Consider the following 17818-nt stretch of genomic DNA (forward strand, 5'->3'; position numbering starts at 1 on the left):
TACAAGTTGAGGATGTTGACTCCCTATAATCACCTCTTTAAAGAGCTCGTTTTGTACCATTCGAACCCCTTTGCCCCACGTCCCAATTGTGTCCTGTACTCCATAGCCTTTGACAGTGGGCTAGGTGACGTCGGTCAGACTAAGCTCTGTCTGAACGAACGCGTCCGGGAACAAAAGCTCTGTACAGAAAAGATCAAAGTCACAGGGGAGTTAGTTGAGCATCTTCATGAACGGACAAAAAAGTAGAGAACTCCGACTTAACTTAACAAAATAACAAGTTTGCTGTTTAGAACCGAGTTCTACTTCCACTTCCGAGTGACTTCCACTCGGTTCTCAACAGCATTGCCCTACCGATCAATTTCGCTTACGAGATGGAACAAAATGGCAAGCTTCCTTTCTTGGATGTGTGTGCGCGCCGACGTAGCTCGGGCGGCATTCAAACATGTGTCTACCGAAAGCCTTGTGATACCGGCAGTTTTCTTGGTTTCGACTCACACCACCCCACGGAGCACAAACGGAGTGTGGTACGCACATTATTTCACCGATCTGAACATTTACCATCCTGCACTGAGTTACAGGCTTCTGAGGACGCGACGATCGCCGATTATCTGGACAAACGTGGCTATACCCACGCTGATTTATCGAGGACACTCGCTAGCGCATGCAAACATCTGGACCGCGCGACGGGAACCGCACCCGCCAGACGCGCGTTGTCGTCCCTTATGTCAAGGGCGTTTCTGAATCTATCCGCCGGGCTTTGCTTCCGTTGGATATCAGGACTACGTTCAAACCGCATGTTAACTTCGAATATCGAAACCGAAGGACCCCGTCCCCACGGAAGACTAGTCTGGAGTAGTCTACAAAGTACAATGCCAAGACTGTGACACGTGCTACATTGGCGAGACAGGCAGAAAACGGAACACTCGTTTCCAAGAACATAAACAGGACATAAAGAGAGCGACCCACACCACACAGTTTAAGACGGAGCTTACAGAGCATATTGTTGGGACACGGGACATTGTTTCGACTTCGACAACGCGGTGACCTTGGCTCGCGAACAAAGATGGGGACCCAGGAAGCTTCTAGAGTCGTGGCACATACGTGGTGACCCCTCGGTGTGTAACAAAAACCGTGGCCCTCTTCCCGAACAATACTCCCATCTCCTTAAATAGCGACCCGTTGTATAATCTCTCATCCAGTTTGGCACTCATGATGCCCGTCACATGACGGACGAAACGTCTGAGTAAAACTTGTTATTTTGTTATGTTAAGTCGGAGTTCTCTACTTTTTTGTCCAGTTATGTCGTCTCCCGGCTTTTGGAGTATTTTTGCATCTTCATGAACGTAATTATTGTCAGCCACTTTTCCATCTTTTTTTTTTTTTTTTCTAAGGAGACGTTGACGACCCTGACCAGAAATCAGGGTGGTCCAGATTCGAACCAAGCCGTTGGCACCTTTGTTCTGAGCAACTGAGAATAACTATGCTAGTCTTTTTTTTTGCATTCTTTATTGTTTCACTTATGTCATATATTCGTTATTTCAATTGTTTATTCATTTCAGTTCTGTCGAAAAGTTAAACGGTCCATCTATGCATAGTTTCTGGTAATTATCGCTCGTTTCTTTTCCCGCTCTTCGTAGACGCGCGCACAACGTCCGGATGAGGACATACGGTTGGATCAAATCTGAGATAGAAAGAGGTGATGCAACCGGTTAATAACGTAAGGAACGAAGAGCGTCCGGGACACACCCAATACGTACAGGAAGTCAGTGACTACAAATACCTTGCTCGATCTATCACCCGTTATGTTCTCCGGCATGTCTTTCAATGCTCGATTCTTATATTGCGTTACATATATTTTGCTTCTTCAGAACACTCCCTCCCTAACTCTGATTTATCCTGGCAGTGTTCATTTTGAGGGCGTTTATTTATCAGCGATTTATTCCAAACGGAGCATTTTTACGACTGTCTTTTGAAGCGGGGAATTTTTAATGCTTTATTAATCCCGAAGCCTAACTATGAGTTATTTTGGCAGTGTTTATTTTGAGTGCGTGGCTTTTTCAGCGATTTATCCCAGAAGGTGGATTTTGAGGAGTGTATTTCGAAGCGTGGAATTTTTAACGCCTTATTTTTAACGACTTATTTCGACGTCCGTCCCATGTAATGCATTCATTTGTGAAGTATTTAAAGAAAATAATTAGGGTAGCCGTGACTTTCCGTATTTGTTGTTCTTTCAAATGGAAAGGGACTGGACCTATAGTTAAGGTTCCTCGTTTTCGGTTTTTATTTTTGGGCGGATTCGGCGTATGTTTTTCGGTGTTTATTGATTTTCACGACATCAGTGTTTTCCGATGTTCTTTTTTTTTTCTGGTGTGTACGTGGTTTACCCGACATTTATCGGCGAATAGAGATCACAATGTAATTTCAGTGCTGTGCGTATAACGCAGCCTTACGAATGACAACAACCAATACGAATACGAAGCTTTGTGACATCAAGTAGAAGTAGTAGAAAAAGTAGAAAAAGGAAACGGACATTTTCCACAGCCATCGTATTACTGTATGGTTTTCTGATCTGCACCAACAACTTGCTGGGCATGTGCAGCAATTTATCTCTGTCATAGTTCCTGGAATGTCCCTCTGTATTCGGTGTTTTTCGATTAGAATCGAGAACGCGCAACCCTACCTATAGTACATCTTTCATTGAACGTGGTAGAGGAACTGACACAATAATAATAACCCGCGGCTTTACGTTGCGAGACAACTGCAAGCTGACAGATTATGCATATTCCAGAGCACGCATGTATTGAACGATATGCTAACCGAATATATACTACAAGTGCGAGATTGTGTAGAGCGTGTCGGTTGCGACTGGACCTGATTGAGAACGCGGAACCGTTCAACTAGCAACTGATTTTATCTCGGACAAAAATGTAACAACAAATTTTAGCACATCATCTTGGATGAACACCTATTATTTCCCTTGCCAAGCTTCGCTCTCCCCCTCCTTTCACCTCATCTCTCCCTGAACCCATATTTTTTCGTGGAGAAATGTGGCTACCCTGACTGAAGTGGTCCACGAGTTGGAAGCTACTTGACTTTCCAGTTCCTTCAACTCCGACTCGAACCAGCGCGGTTTTGGCACGAACGGATGGTCTAACGTGCTAGATAGACAAGACGGGGCATCAGCTGAATCCACCATCGCAAGCACTTGGCCACGACTTATCCCACTTCGATTCCCAGTTCATTCCGCTTCACCTTGAACTAGTTCAATATTGACTGCAACTGGTCACTGACAAAACACAAAGTTTATGCCGGTTATAGCAGCAGTGGAACTAGCTGGATCCACTACGGTTACCACTTGGGCAAAGCTGCTTCCACTTCAACTGCCAGTTTATTCTGCTTCGCTTTGGCCCAGTCCCATTTTGATTCCAACCGGTCATACTCATAGCCCTGGTTCATTCCAGTTAGACGCAAAGTGGTATCAGTTGGTCTAACTTGCGTTGCCAGTTTACATTAGTCTGGTGTCAACCGGTACCCAACCCAACCTAACCTAATATACCTAACAACATTCGATATAACCCGACACCGAAGAGAAACAGTCCCCTTCCGTGCTAGATGAACGGGGATTTTGAAACAGTTTCTTTTTAATGGTGGATTATTAACCGGTGATCTTTAAGTGGGCGTTTTAAGCAGTTCATCTTTGGAATTGACCCGATTTGGAGAGACCCGTTGGAGCAGATTAATTTTAAACCGTGTATTTTTAAGCGGTTTTATCTTTAATGCTGTATTCGTAAGCGGCTTATTCTTAATGGTGGATTTCGTGTACACCCCCCCCCCCCCCCGTGCGTTGCTCGGCACATATGCGACGCAAAATATTGGCCTGTTGGCTCAAGGTACATATTCCGTCGAATGGTGTTTTCTTTAGTCCACTCCCTTCTTTTCACCTGGAATGACGACCCGGTACGAAAGTGGCGAAGCGTTATATTCCACGAACAGCACGTTCCGCTGAGCAGTGATTACATGAGCCTGCCTTACAATGCATATCTAGTTGTGTTAGGGGCACCCGGAAAGTGATAATGTGCAGCATGTGTAGCTTTGTGTTCATGCCACAGTAGTCCATACAGATCATTTTATGCAGTGCTCTTGGACATATCACGAAAAAACAGAAGGCGAACAAAGAAACAGTAAGCAAGCGAGTTGGTGTGTATATCTGAAGAAGGCAGCGTAGTACAGGGTGTGTGCAGAAAAACGTGATCCGCATTTAGGCACATAGCTTGTTGTCTACCGAACTAACGAACGTTCCGCTGGCGCACGATGGTGCATTTATGCGTGCGAAATGTGCAGAAAAATCGTGGAAGCCATACTCAGCTTAAAAAAATAGACAGAGCAACGAAAACTTCGGCCTCCGTGCATCAGAATAGGGCAACATGGCGGACGCAGTAGAGTTGTGTTCAAGTACCGCTAGGGGAGCTATCGGTGCAGAAATCGAAACGATGTCCCACATGGTAGTACCCCTGGCGGTGCCTGCACGTAACTCTCCTGAGACCGCCATGCACTACCATGCACTCTCATGGCCGCCCCATTCTAATGCATGGAAGCCGATGTTTTCGCGCTCTGTTTATTTTTTTTTTTTCACGCTCAGTATGGCTTCCAGGTTTGTTTGTTTTTTGTAGCTTTCGCACGCATAAATACGCCATCGTACGCCACCGGAAGTTCCTCGTGTAAGTAGGCAACGAGTTACATGTAAAAATGCGGGTCACGTCTTTCTGCACACACCCTGTATACATTGAGTATCAGGACCGGGACCGGCATGATGATGACGACGCGGAACTGTCCCCGCTCCTCGGGCTCGAAGAACTATGCTACTTTCTCCAAAAACAGAAAACACAGAATAAAAATATTGACGTGCTGAAACGGGTAGCATCTCTGGACGGAAATCATGATGGTCAGGGTTTCGATCGACCACATTTCGCCAAAGTTTCACAATATCCAGCAACCTCCGGGTTAGGTATGATCCTTTCGCTCTTGCAAGTGTTGATCAGCATGTGCAACACCAACTCACCAACTCGAGGGTGCTCCCATGTGATTATTGGGACTAAAAGAGAAGATATAACCGATTAGTAGGATCCAGAGTATCGGGGTGTCCTGGGGAGTGCAAGGAGCGTAGCTCCACCGTGCGTGTTACGTGTGAACTTCTCAAATAGCGTTAGAGGTAATGCTCTCATTCAGATCGACGCATTAGACGCTTAAGGGCGCTACGCGAATTTTTAATGGCCACTTGCTCGAATTATGATTTAGAACAATGGCCTTTGAAAATGTACGTAACGATACCATGCGTGCAACTCGTCAACTTATCGGAAGGCATTGGATCCCAAGCACTGTCTAAAGTCTGCATCTACGGCAGTTCGTTTCAATGATCATTGGACGTTATGGCCATTGAAACGTACGTAGCTGTACGACGCGTGTAACGCGTCAGCTTCTCAAATGGCATGGTATCCATGCACCCTGAGAAGTTAAAATTAACGCGCTTGGTGGCGGTACGCATATGCTCCATCGCAGTCGGTTTCAGCGATCATTGAAAGTAATGGGAATTGAAAATGTACGCAGCACTGCTATGCTGCTGCTGCTGCTGATGATGATTTGGGTTTTTTTGGCGCAAAAGCTACTAGGGCTATAATGCGCCAAATAACAAGGTAATGTGATGAACCTAGTTAAAAATTGAAATGCTTATCTTAAAACAACTTGGCTAGTGGTGGCTTAAAAAAAACATGAAATGGTAGGAAAAGAGCTCACTGTAAATTCACAGTTTGTTAAGATATACAATGTTCTTTAAAAATTATGTACTCCAGTAAAAAGAACAATAGCCTCGTCACCCAGCAAAAGAGCTGGATGAAGAGGTAAAGAGTTACGATAACATTCAGTGAAATGACGCTGACGATAACTTTCAAGCACTGCTATGCGTGTAACGCTTCAACCTCTCAAAATGCCTGGGATCCAATGCACGCTAAAAAGTTAAAACATATCGCGCTTGCTGGCGTGTGCATATGTTCCATTGCAATTGGTTTAAATCATCATTGAAATCGCGGGCAAATGAAAATGTACGCAGTACTACAATGCGTGTAACGCGTCAACTTCTCAAAACGCATGTTTTCCAATGCACCCTAAAAGTTACAACGTTACGCGCTTGGTGATGCTACGCATGCGCTCAATCGCCGTTGGCTTCAATGCCAATTGAGGACTGCCCGTGTCACAGGGATATTAGATTGGTAGCTGGAATTATTTCGTTCAGATACTATTTGTGCTACTGGACGTGGAATGGATGTTCCCTCAAACAATGACTGCCTGCATACTGCTGACGATGGCCCAATAAGGCCGAAACAGCTGTCCACTATTGACGACGTGAAGACCCGAGACAGGGAGGAAATAACAGACAACAATTTCTCACTGAGAAATTGATGTCTATTTTGTCCTCCGTGTCTCGGGTCTTCATGCCGTCAATATGAACAAGCTACTCTGCGCCCTTTCACTATTATCGATTGTCCACTACTGGCATGGCGACAATTGAGCACTTAACGTTGCTCAATACACATTACTGAGTGCAGTCCCAGTCCCGTTGAAGACAGCGCTGACAGCCGAAACGTCGATCCCGTCCCTAAGTGTTAATAAACTCCCCTTTGTGTTTTCCTGTAAGCTCTTTGCCTTCTTCCGATTTTTTCCTATTTATATATATACGTATATATACATATATATGTCTCTTCGTCAGCTGGACTCTCGCCCTTTCTCCCTCTCGAAATTGCTTGGTCCCTGGCCCAATCCAGCCCAGCAACGCTCTGCGCTCAAAGCTCTTCTGACATTTCTGGACACCATCGGACTTCGATCGTTATTGTGAAGGGGCTCGTTATTTTATTCCCCCTATTCCATCCAGCAATGGGGTAGAGTATCGCCTGTGGCGATGAAACTCCCCACTCTCCAAGGTCGAAAATAAAGTTGTTGTTGTTGTATATATGTGGGTTGACGAAAAAATAATTAAACGGCGACGAAGTTATACAGAAGTTGCAGAAAACCACGCGAAAGCAAATTTTAGGGAAGTTACAAACACTAGTTTATTACGTAGGGAGACGTTAAAAAGCAAAATGGGTATACGGTCGACGTTGCGACAATGGCACTGTCTTCGTCAGGACAGACGGACAAAAGGATAATATATATATATATATATATATATATATATATATACAGGGTGTTCCATTTAAGATTGACCCCACCTTTAAAAAATAATGAATCATCGCAGAAGAATGAAACCAAGTGCATAGTGTTACCAGTGACCTGGAGCATTTAATAGTATTTTTTGTCGCGCAATTAACTGATTAATTAATTAATTTAATTTTCTAACTTTTTAATTAGGAGGATCACACCGGAGATGTCAACTGTAAAGTTGTGGGCGTTGACATGAGAAAGCGAATGCAGTGTGTTGCAACTCTCTAGCTCATACGAGTCTTTTTTTCCCGGGCCAGCAGAAAGGGCCCGGAGTTCCGAAACTACGACGGAATCAGTTTCCGTCGCGCGAAAAGAGCGCTTGAGTGCAGCGCTTTCTCACGGCCGCTTGACGAACAAGCATTGATGTCGTCCGTTCCGCGGATGCTGTTATCTGTCACTTGTGCGGGGACACCAGCAAGGTCACTGCGGCGCTTTATCTCTTGATTCTTTGTTCTTTAGGCGTGAAACGACACAAAACACGGGAAGCGGAAGATATCTGCTCACGGCTTACCTTGAACCACGAGCGCGAGATTATTCAATCAATAAGAAAGAAAGGAAAGCTGTGGGCTATCACTGTGCCGACATTCTTTGTTGAACGCTCTGAGGGACAAACAATGCCCTACTCCAACGAACAGAAAGCGGACATGGTACTTGCCCTAGGTGCTGCAGGGGGCAAAAAGAAAAAGGCAGTCAGGATATTTCAGAGGTGGCACCCTGGCACAAGACCACACCCATCAAGTATTGTCCGTCAATACGAGGCGCTGAAGCAATATGGCAGGTTCATCAAGGAGCGTTGTAGGCCAGCGGAGCTGTGAGACGATGTTCGCATCAACATCTTGGCATTTCTTGAGGCCCACCCTGAAGCTAGCCTCCGCGAGGCGAGCAGGCAGACAGACGTCCCGTTGTCTACGGTGTTTAGAGTGGTAAAAGAAGCAGGCCTCCATCCATACCACATACAACTTCACCAAAGGTTGGAACAAAAGGACTTTGAGAGCCGGTTGAACTACGCCAACTGGCTTTTGCAGATCGTCGATGAGAACCCCCAATTTCTAACAAAAGTCATATGGACTGACGAGGCAAATTTCTCTCGTGACGCACAGGTGAACTTGCATAACGCTCATTACTGGAGCGCTACTAATGCGCATTGGCTTGGAAGGACGCGCCACCAGTATAAGTGGTCGCTCAACGTGTGGTGCGGTATCTGCGACGGAGCTCTCATTGGCCCCGTCTTCCTTGATGGGACACTGACCGCGGTGAGGTACCTCAATGAGATTCTATTGGGCCCCGTGGAAGAGTTCTGCGCCAACGTTCCACTGGCACGGCTTGGCAAGCTGTGGTTTCAGCACGATGGCGCACCCGCCCACAGCTCTAGCCAAGCTCGTGCCTATCTCGACAGGGCATTTCCTAGCCGATGGATAGGAAGGTACGGACCTGTGTCGTGGCCTGCGAGGTCCCCAGACCTGACGCCATTAGATTTCTTTCTGTGGGGATATCTGAAGGATCGCGTGTACGACCAGGAGACAACAACACCTGACGCCCTTAAGGCGAGGATCAAGGAAGTGTGCCGTGGAATCCCCGCGGCCACGTTGCGGAGGGCAACGGAGGGCACAATTAAGAGATGCACGTTTTGTGTGACTGAGGAAGGCGATCTTTTCGAACACCTGCTCTGAATGTACATAGTATTGTTTCGGTCATGTTAAAATACCTGTGCAATGTTCTGTAAAATAAGTTGAATGAAAAAGAAGGCATACTATTTTTATCTCCCCGTTTAATTCTTTTTGCTTGAACAAACTTCGGTTGCCAGTTTGAAAGAAAAAAAAAGACGATGGCTTGGTTAGTAGCGTTTCCTGCTTTCATTCCCAAGGTCGCGTGCTCTGAACGCGGGCGGAGACGCAAGCAATTTGTTTGAAGGCACGGATTGCTTAGGCATGCCGTCTCCTGGTGTGACTTACATACGATCTTCCGTGTGTAAGATTGCACCCACGTTAGAGAACTCCAAGTGGGCAAAATAATTCACAGGCCGACTACCGTGGCGTTGGTCATGATCACCGTTGTCTCCCCTATAGTCATAACCCCCCAATTGTTACTGTTATTATTTACATGCTTCCTTCCTTTCTTGCTTGCCCTGTGCAACATCTAGGACAAGCATCGTACCTACTGTCTCTTCGTGGTAAAAGACATAACTTGTGCTACAACGCAGAGAGTGGTGCAAATGAAAAGGTGTAAAAGAGCGGCTTCATAAATTTCATAGCCCACAGCTTTTCTTTCTTTCTCATTGATTTAATAATCTCGCGCCCGTGGTTCAAGGTAAGCCGTGAGCAGATATCTTCCGCTTCCCGTGTATTGTGTCGTTTCACGCCTAGAAAACAAAGAATCAAGCGATAAAGCGCCGCAGTGACCTTGCTGGTGTCCCCGCACCCGTGACAGATAACAGCATCGGCGGAACGGACGGCATCAATGCTTGTTCGTCAAGCGGCCGTGAGAAAGCGCTGCAATCAAGCGCTCTTTTCGCGCGACGGAAACTGATTCCGTCGTGGTTTCGGAACTCCGGGCCCTTTCTGCTGGCCCGGGAAAAAAAGACTCGTATGAGCTAGAGAGTTGCAACACACTGCATTCGCTTTCTCATGTCAACGCCCACAACTTCACAGTTGACATCTCCGGTGTAATCCTCTTAATTAAAAAGTTAGAAAATTAAATTAATTAATTAATCAGCTAATTGCGCGCCAAGAAATACTATTAAATGCTCCAGATGGGTAGAAATCCAGCGAACCGGTAGAATGTAGGAAGGGAGTTGCCTCAGGACAGAAGCCGCCGATATTTCGAACAGAGACTGTTCTTCTGGGCACCGTCCTCATCATTGGCATGGTATTTAAAGGGTTAGGTGTGACGTGTTTAAAGGTTCATGCGAATTGTGGGTCAACAGCCCGGAGGGAAGAAAGGTTCCGTACGGGCTTCTACGGCCGGAGTGAATGGCTGCTTTGTTAGAGTGTGGAGGGGATTATGTGAACGTTGTGATCTAGGCTACAGCTGTAGCCTAGATCATAGCCATAGAAGCCATCTTAAGATGACTATATATGACATAAGATGACTATATTTATATAAAACTCGTTAACTCTGTAATCAGGAGTTTTGAGGCAAAAGCGAGATAGCGCGACGAGGGACAATCCTCATTGAAGGTCATTCTGTCTTTCTAAAATGCAGAAAAGAGCGCCTGCCGTGAAGTATACGTTGCCGAATTTCTGTAGCGAATGAGGCGAACAGCAAAAAGCGCGCCTCCGGAGCACATCAGCTTCCCCGGCCGAGGTTCATCTTGAATGGGAAAGCGGTGTATCTGGCAAGTATAGATCAGGCCCCAAACGCCAGTGATCTCCATCGCCCCAAATCAAGTAGCCTTCTGACATGAAATGAACAATGGCTCCCTCCGCTGAATGCGCTCCCTCCGTCCCCGGTCGGCACCGTTCCGATATCGATTAATTTGCATATAGAAATTCGGGGACGGATATCTTAACGCCTACGCGCGTCTTTCATGATTTCTTCTAATTTTTATTTTTACGATGTAGAATGGCTTTCAAAGAGCAAAACTGTCATTCTTCTATCGCTCTTTTGCCCCCAAGTCTTCTATGAAAGCGTTAATTAATGCATATTAGGTAAATATTAGGATTTAAGCAGAAACCGTTAACTTTTGCCGACACTAATAAGTCTGGGGGACGACAACTACTGGTCATTTGATTCAATTTGCCTAATTGCAAAAAAAAAAAAAGAATTAGAAGTATAGCCAAATTATCGGGACTTGATTCTGTGGACGGTCACTTTGCCAAGTACAATATTATAGCTGCCCATCACATGTATGCCTACCGATTACTTTTAATCTATCGTAATGCATTAAAAACCATGAACAATACCTTCCTAGACCTCTTAAAACTTGAACGACCGGCTCAAGCCGCTGTACGCGCTTTCAATACAATTGGGCTGTCCCATTTTCACGAACAAATTACGGTGATCAACGTATATCTTTTCAAGCTGCAGTGCTCTTAAACAAATTCTCAATAAATGCCACTACAAGTATAGCCACAATCCGTGAACTAGTACGTTAAGTATACGTTGACTTGTTTGTCTGCTTACTTTGCCTTTTCTTTATTCATTTTTTCCCCGTCTTTATGCAATTGCTAGCGTGTATATCTTAATATAAGAAGGAAAGAAAGAAAGAAAGAAAGAAGGAAAGAAAGAAAGAAAGGAAAGAAAGAAGGAAAGAAAGAAGGAAAGAAAGAAAGAAAGACTGACTGACTGACTGACTGACTGATCGAACAAATAAAGTTACAGTGTCGCCTGCTTCAGCCAGTTACTGTCGACGATGTGAAACACGGTTACATCAGAGATGGCCAACGATCGGATGTCCTGCTGCTCTATCCGGCTCTATCCGGAACGTTTCCATGGTTACGGCCGTTGAACGCGTGATTGTAATTGGAGCGACTTTTTGGAATCGCGTCGTCGTGGAGTTGCTGCGCGCATGACGACAACTAGAGCGCGCAATTGCGCTCAGATTACGCTGGCTCGGCAGATAACGTAGGTTTTTTTTTTCCTGGCTACCTACCAGAACGTCCAGAGTCCGACTCGCGGAGGACATTGAGAGGGATATCCATGGGAAACTCTGTTCTGGAAGAAAGAAGGAAAAGCTAAACAATACAAACCCGTAAAGCGTCAAAGACAGTTCTTCAAAGCAATATTAAAAGACGTTACCTTCATTCCCCACTCGATTCATAATAAATGGAACTTAAGTTCATTGTGCCCAGTGACAACACCATATCCAAGTGAAAACGTTGCACAACAGAGCTTGCGTAGCACAATTCATAACGTCACGTTATGGTAGCAAACGTTGAGGGGCAATGATATCCTGAGTGTGTACGGAAAACGTCATTCATATCGAAGTTGGAAACCACGTGACTTATTGGAGGAGTGCCTGGAGTGCGCCATTAATAATAAATTGCTAAGACTAATATGCTTAAAATATACACGGTTGAAAATAAATCTCCAAAAATAAACTGCTTAAAATCTCCGCGTAGAAATCACTGCTTAACAATCCAGCATTAAAAATGAAGTGTTTCAAAATTCCCATCATCATCTTGGATGTAGGCGGTTTCATTGCATTCTGCGTCGGATTAGATCTGGTTACGTTAGGTTAGTGTGTGTGTGTGGCCTATTTGAAACCGTTAAAGATCGCTTAAATAAATCAGCGATAAAAAAAAAACTGCGTAACTATCCACCCTAAGTGATAAATTGTCAAAAACCTACGGTTAAAAATGTACATTTTAAAAGGTGAGGTGCAACCGGCTCTCAGTCTTATGCCCCGCACCGCCCAAAGCATGATGGACTGCAAGCAAGGGACTAAACTAACGTCGCAAGTCCCAGACTAGACTGAACTAACCAAAACTAAACCGGGGTTACACTAATAAATTTTTAAGAATAAATCCTCTAAGAAAACCTCTTCGAAATACACTGTTTCAGAATAAAGCCGCACAAGATTTCCCGCCCCCCCCAAAAAAAAAAATATCGCTCAAGAATCCATCATGAAAAATATATCGTTGCAAAATATATCGCGAAAAATAAGCTGTCTAAAAATGTATCGTTAAAAATGAACTGTTTCAAAATGTATCCTGTACTCCAACACGACAGCGGAGTAATACACAAATATCTCTACTAATGTTCAGTGAAGCACGGTGTTTTCGCGTACGAAGTATCGAAGTACAATGCCAGGAGCCCAATGGAATTCGCCAACTTCTGGACTATTTTTCGAAGCGGATTGTCCATTTCACTCGCGGCCATATATCACGTGACTGTAGCAACCGAAGGGTGGATTTGAGGGGATTCTGAAACGATTTATTTTTAACGATATATTCTAACCGTGAATTCCTTAACGGTTTTATTTACGTGGGATATATTTCAGCGTTTGTTTTTGTGCGTTGATTTTCAAGCGTATATCTTCTGGGAGATTTATTCTTAACAGTGGGTACTTACGCGTTTATTTTTGAAATATTATTTTACGGCCGTTTAACCCGATCTCGTTTTCTAATATCCCGAAAATGAATGGATATCCAGAAATGGAATGGGTTACCCCATTCGACAACCCTGGTAGTTGCATGCGCCATCATCACCTGGCCGCATCAAACGCCAGCAAAACTGTCATCAGTGGTGCCCTTACAACTTTAACAAATTTTCTAAGTGATTAAAAAGAAACACCCTGCATACCCCAATATAATTGAAGGTATAATTTTCTCGCGTTCTTGAACGTTTTTTGCATGACCAGTGCAGTATAGGTTGCTCCGCGAAATACTAGTTTCATAAATTAAAATCATGGTAGGATCCCAGGAATTCAATGCATCCATAAGTGCACTACGCGTTGATACTTACACTATCAGATGAAAGGGAAAGCGTGCCGAGTACGAGGCAGCAAACCCTGTAAACGATGGAAAAGAAGCTTCAAAACGTTTGCATACCAACGATAACGTCAGCCTTCGAACCCATCTCCCCATCCCCTAAATATGTACTACTGCGTAGGCAATCACAGCATCATATACTGATGTATACATTTTTACACCTTTGTAAGGGGTCATCGTTGCACTCTGGTTTCAAGGTTCTTACTGTGGCAAGCCTAGCGCAGGTGCGACTCCATGACCACGTCGAGGAAGCGATGGCAATGCACAAGGTCAAGCTTCTTGAGACCAACCCAAAGTGGAAGATCTGTCATAGCCTTCGCAGACGAGGCTCATCCGCACCCCTAGTGACGCGTCTCTTAACGGCTTACCGCCTTGTGTACAAAGCAGGGCACAGGCTGGTTCCCCAATGGGTTCTAGACCATTGTGGTGTCGTGGGGTATGAAGAGGGCAACACCGTCGCCGAAACAGCTTTCTCATCTCGGAAAACGGACGAGCATTGCGCTGCTGAGAAGAGACCATCCCTCCATGCTTCAAACCATCATGACACCCCTGTCTTGGGTACCTGACATATGATGAATATGGATACCTGACATTCTCCCACCATTTATGCTGAGAAGACTTGATTCAACGCTCGCCTTCCGCGTGCAAGCAACACCTGTCGTCAAGATGATGCATTAATTCATCCGTTGCAACTCAATGTGGCGTTTACCAGTTCAATTGCGTTACCCGGATGCTGTCAGTGCTGTGCTGTAAACGATCCTCTTCATTGTCCACACTACCAACCTACCCGAACCGTACTCTACAGATCTCTTACACAGCTGTAACTCTCACCCCCACCTCATTTCTCTCAAAATTCCTTGGTCCCTGATAAATCAAGATTAAGCGGATTTATTCCCATATTCATCCTGTTGGCGTTCTAAATCACACACATAATTTGTGCTGAACCCACCCAAGCAGCACAACATCTTGGAATAATATTGGTTCAATATTAGACCAAGATGTGGTGCTGCTAGAAAACGAAGCTAGACCTTCTACGTGCACGGGAGGGCAAGATGCCAGCCGGACCTGCACGGTGTTTGGCTTTTGTCTTCTCGTGTTCCCCGCCAAGCTCAGGCTTTTATTATCAATGGATTTCGTGCTCTAACTTGCCTGTTGCTATGCCGTATTATTTCAGGTTCTCTATCCCACCATTTGGGTCTAGTCATTAAACTAACATGGCATTTGTAGCCAACAGAAAAATGTTGGCTTGCACGACGGCGGGTACGTGTTGCGTTACGTACCTGTGACGGCCACAACCAAAAGAGGCGGAGAGCAAAGGACTCATACTGGCTTCCTCCGCAGAGGTGCACTGGTATGGCGTCGGATTAGCGGTTCCAAATCTGATCTGCGAACAAAGGTTACATACGAATGCTTCAGTGAATTTTATCTGTTCTTGTGCCCTACCACAGTGGCCATATTTGGAATGCGCAGGTAGTACAGTTCCGGACAGAGGTTTACGAAATACGCGAGCTTTTTTGTGTGTGCATTTTTCTTCTTTGCGCGTTGCGCTAGCGGCAAGAGCAAGCAGGCTTGTTCACTCGTTTAGAGGTGTGGGGGGAGTCAGAGCCGTATATGGAGATAGTTTGGACATCTTTGATATTTCCCGCCTCACGATCGAGGTCTGTTTTGAAGATACAGCCGCTGTCGTAAAACGCACAAGAACCTCAATCCGCTTATAAGTTTGAAAGAAAATCCGCTTATCAGTCAGCCCGTAGGCGCCATTTTGATGCAGTCCACCGGCTGGTCGACAGGTACTTGTGTCGTGCTCAATGTAGTCTACACTCTTAAAAATGAACTTCACCGCATAGCACGCTCCTAGCCAACCATAATCTCAAACGATATGGTTACCTGCCCTGATTTGTTGAAAACGGGAGGCGTACGCCTTTTTTGTGACAATTATGAACAGCATAAGTGTCACAAAAAAAGGCGTACGCGTCCCGTTTTCAACGATTCAGAGAAGGTAACGATATAATTTGAGATGATGGTTGGCTAGGAGCGTGCTATGCGGTGAAGTTCATTTTGAAGAGTGTACCAGCATCCCTGGCTTATGGCCCACAGGCGCATCTGATATGGGGGCTTTGTCACCAAACTGAAGGACTGAAGAACGAAGGGTTGTCGAAGAACGCGACTCGCGCGTCTCTCACCCTTGCATCGTGAACAAAGCTCAGCATCAAAATGGCGTCGGCGGGAGCAACAATAGAAGGCGGCGTGGAGGTCGTTCAGCCGTGACGTCGCGTCACGCGGGTTCAAGCTAGGCTCCTCCTAATGGCCATACACTCTCTATATGCGGCTCTGGGAGGAGTGCGCCGGCAGCAAAGCCAATTCTTACCAGATTCGAGCATATCAAGCGGTCTTCTACCTACGTTCGTACGTCGCGCCCCCTCGTTAGAATTTCAGCGTGTGTCGAATTCGTTTTAAAAAAGAGAGAGAGGAAATAATTAGAAAAAAAAAATAGCTTTGGTGGCTCTACTAGATATAAGCAGGAAATAGCGCTGCGTGGTCGAGATTGCGACACAACCGCTACGAAAGGCGCCTATATTTTTAAATAACGACCCACGCACTCTTAAAAATGAACTTGACACATAGCACGCTCCTAGTCGATCATCATCCCGAATGACAACGTTCTCGCCCCTGATTTGTTGAAAAACGGGAGGCGGATCCTATTCTGTGCCGTGCATAATGGGCACAGAATAGGCTCCTCCTCCCGTTTTCAATAAATCAGGGGTGAGAACGTTGTCATTCGGGATGATGGTTTGCTAGGAGAGTGCTATGCGGTGAAGTTTATTTTTAAGAGTGCGAGGGAACACGGCAGGCAGGCTGGAATGGAGAGAAAGAAGGAGCAAGCTCCGTACTGAATAATTGATTTTCAGTGCTGTGCTTACACTACAATACCTTTGTGATAAACTTCTAAAACTAGATTTCAAACGGTAGATGGTGTCAAAAGGGCGTGCGAGGTGACCCATGTCAGTTTCGCACGGAAAGCGGTAATTCGCCATCGCTTTGAGTGATTACAGGCCTTTTGTTTATGTTTAATAACAATTTTTTGGGATCTATGCCAAATTAGACAATAACGCCGGAATATGCGTTCATAGGCACTATAATGTCGATACAGGAGGGTCCCCAGCACCCAGTTGGTGCTCCTATGTAGAAAATTCACTGTTACAACTACAAATAGACACACACACAATGCATTTGCCCAGTCATCCGGACTCAAATAATTACTATGCTCGAGGGAATTTTTATCGTCACCAACTCACCTTACATGTTCGAGGAAGTTTTATTCAGCAGGAGCTTACCTACAAACCTTAGTCTCCAAGAGGATGATTCAGAGCGTCTTGTCAAATGAATGACAGTACACGTTCAGCCTTGAAACAGTTTATATCAGTCAAGAATACAACTTTTAGATGAGTTTCGGGGAACTCGAGGACCATAAAAGCAAAAGAGAGTATTTATTGTCCCAGAGCACAAGTAGTCTGAACGCACAGTACAATCCAAAGAAATACTTTCTGTGAATACGAATATGTATATCCTTGTAGGACTGCAGATGGCCTATACACATTCATATAGGTCCTCCTTTTTGCAATTTCGTGAGTGTTTCTTTGTGAAAATGAACAGCTCCTCGTGTCCGCATGTTTTTGAGAACGTGCACCAGTGTCAATGGCAATGTTTACCTTTATACGAATGGTGCGTTTAAAGCGGGGCGTCAGTCGGTCCCTAAAATGTACAATGAATCGCACGTTAAACGACGTGTTTTCACGCAGGCAGGCATGAAACGACACTTCGCCGTCGTAGCCCTCCGCGAATTCTTGTTGAGCTGATAGGACGTGGTGTACTTTTGTTGTGTGAATGAATACAACTTGTACCATTGCTCTGCGAAACTAAAAGGAAAGAATGGGAAACGTGCCGCACTCGCAAGCCAATAAGAAAAAAAGTTATTGTATGACTATGACACACTATTGCAATATTTTCACCTTCACCCACTGGCCACACGTCGCTCTATCGCCGACGCCCTATTTCTGTACAAATGTGTCATTGCCCGTGTTGATTCGCCACTCCTGCTGAGCCTCCTAAACTTTTGTATTCCTAGCGCGGCTTTT

General features: G+C 45.2%; 1 long non-coding RNA gene across 2 annotated transcripts; it reads right to left on the minus strand.

The window, feature by feature from the left end:
- Positions 1-1487: 1487 nt before the first annotated feature.
- On the minus strand, positions 1488-17073 carry LOC135379064 (uncharacterized). Of its 2 annotated transcripts, XR_010418695.1 has the most exons (6): positions 17018-17073; positions 14963-15066; positions 13657-13702; positions 11843-11904; positions 5060-5092; positions 1488-1681 (listed from the first exon to the last, which is right to left on the minus strand). It is a non-coding gene; the product is annotated as an uncharacterized LOC135379064 (long non-coding RNA). The 2 variants fall into 2 exon arrangements; XR_010418694.1 differs by having other exon boundaries at positions 1488-5092.
- Positions 17074-17818: the final 745 nt, after the last annotated feature.

The sequence above is a fragment of the Ornithodoros turicata genome, chromosome 1 (assembly GCF_037126465.1).
Source record: "Ornithodoros turicata isolate Travis chromosome 1, ASM3712646v1, whole genome shotgun sequence".
Taxonomy (NCBI): domain Eukaryota; kingdom Metazoa; phylum Arthropoda; class Arachnida; order Ixodida; family Argasidae; genus Ornithodoros; species Ornithodoros turicata.